Raw genomic sequence first — 2,500 nt, forward strand, 5'->3', positions numbered from 1 at the left:
TAAGGCGTCCCTGTACATACCAGTTGTGGGAGTATGGGTTCGAGTCACTTCTGGGGTGTGAGTTTTCAGTTGTATATAGTCCTGGGGACCATTCAGGCTTGTTTGCATTTGTGTTCCTCACGTGTGCCCCAAAGAATGAGGTGATTTGATAAAATGCTATGCCCAAGATTACCATCCGAGTGCCGGCGGGGAAGTGGTTCATATAGCCTCGGCTATCACTTCCTTATGTCCGGTCGTGATGGTCAAGCGGATTAAGGCGTCCCTGTACATACCAGTTGTGGGAGTATGGGTTCGAGTCACTTCTGGGGTGTGAGTTTTCAGTTGTATATAGTCCTGGGGACCATTCAGGCTTGTTTGCATTTGTGTTCCTCACGTGTGCCCCAAAGAATGAGGTGATTTGATAAAATGCTATGCCCAAGATTACCATCCGAGTGCCGGCGGGGAAGTGGTTCATATAGCCTCGGCTATCACTTCCTTATGTCCGGTCGTGATGGTCAAGCGGATTAAGGCGTCCCTGTACATACCAGTTGTGGGAGTATGGGTTCGAGTCACTTCTGGGGTGTGATTTTTCAGTTGTATATAGTCCTGGGGACCATTCAGGCTTGTTTGCATATATATATATATATATATATATATATATATATATATATATATATATATATATATATATATATATATGTCGTACCTAGTAGCCAGAACGCACTTCTCAGCCTACTATGCAAGGCTCGATTTGCCTAATATGCCAAGTTTTCATGAATTAATTGTTTTTCGACTACCTAACCTACCTAACCTAACCTAACCTAACTTTTTCGGCTACCTAACCTAACCTAACCTATAAAGATAGGTTAGGTTAGGTTAGGTAGGGTTGGTTAGGTTCGGTCATATATCTACATTAATTTTAACTCCAATAAAAAAAAATTGACCTCATACATAATGAAATGGGTAGCTTTATCATTTCATAAGAAAAAAATTTGAGAAAATATATTAATTCAGGAAAACTTGTCTTATTAGGCAAATCGGGCCTTGCATAGTAGGCTGAGAAGTGCGTTCTAGCTACTAGGTACGACATATATATATACATATATATATATATATATATATATATATATATATATATATAAATATATATATATAAATATATATATATATATATATATATATATATATATATATATATATATATATATATATATATATATAGAATATATATATATATATATATATATATATATATATGTCGTACCTAATAGCCAGAACGCACTTCTCAGCCTACTATTCAAGGCCCGATTTGCCTAATAAGCCAAGTTTTCATGAATTAATGTTTTTTCGTCTACCTAACCTACCTAACCTAACCTAACCTAGCTTTTTTTGGCTACCTAACCTAACCTTACCTATAAATATAGGTTAGGTTAGGTTAGGTAGGGTTGGTTAGGTTCGGTCATATATCTACGTTAATTTTAACTCCAATAAAAAAAAATTGACCTCATACATAGAGAAAAGGGTTGCTTTATCATTTCATAAGAAAAAAATTATAGTAAATATATTAATTCAGGAAAACTTGGCTTATTAGGCAAATCGGGCCTTGAATAGTAGGCTGAGAAGTGAGTTCTGGCTACTAGGTACGATATATATATATATATATATATATATATATATATATATATATATATATATATATATATATATGTCGTACCTAGTAGCCAGAACGCACTTCTCAGCCTACTATGCAAGGCCCGATTTGCCTAATAAGCCAAGTTTTCCTGAATTAATATATTTTCTCTAAATTTTTTCTTATGAAATGATAAAGCTACCCATTTCATTATGTATGAGGTCAATTTTTTTTCATTGGAGTTAAAATTAACGTAAATATATGACCGAACCTAACCAACCCTACCTAACCTAACCTAACCTATCTCTATAGGTTAGGTTGGGTTATGTAGCCGAAAAAGTTAGGTTAGGTTAGGTTAGGTAGGTTAGGTAGTCGAAAAACAATTCATGAAAACTTGGCTTATTAGGCAAATCGGGCCTTGCCTAGTAGGCTGAGAAGTGCGTTCTGGCTACTAGGTACGACATATATATATATATATATATATATATATATATATATATATATATATATATATATATATATATATATATATATATATATATATATATATATATATATATATATGTCGTACCTAATAGCCAGAACGCACTTCTCAGCCTACTATTCAAGGCCCGATTTGCCTAATAAGCCAAGTTTTCATGAATTAATGTTTTTTCGTCTACCTAACCTACCTAACCTAACCTAACCTAGCTTTTTTTGGCTACCTAACCTAACCTTACCTATAAATATAGGTTAGGTTAGGTTAGGTAGGGTTGGTTAGGTTCGGTCATATATCTACGTTAATTTTAACTCCAATAAAAAAAAATTGACCTCATACATAGAGAAAAGGGTTGCTTTATCATTTCATAAGAAAAAAATTATAGTAAATATATTAATTCAGGAAAACTTGGC

Source organism: Procambarus clarkii, chromosome 14 (assembly GCF_040958095.1).
Source record: "Procambarus clarkii isolate CNS0578487 chromosome 14, FALCON_Pclarkii_2.0, whole genome shotgun sequence".
NCBI classification, from domain to species: domain Eukaryota; kingdom Metazoa; phylum Arthropoda; class Malacostraca; order Decapoda; family Cambaridae; genus Procambarus; species Procambarus clarkii.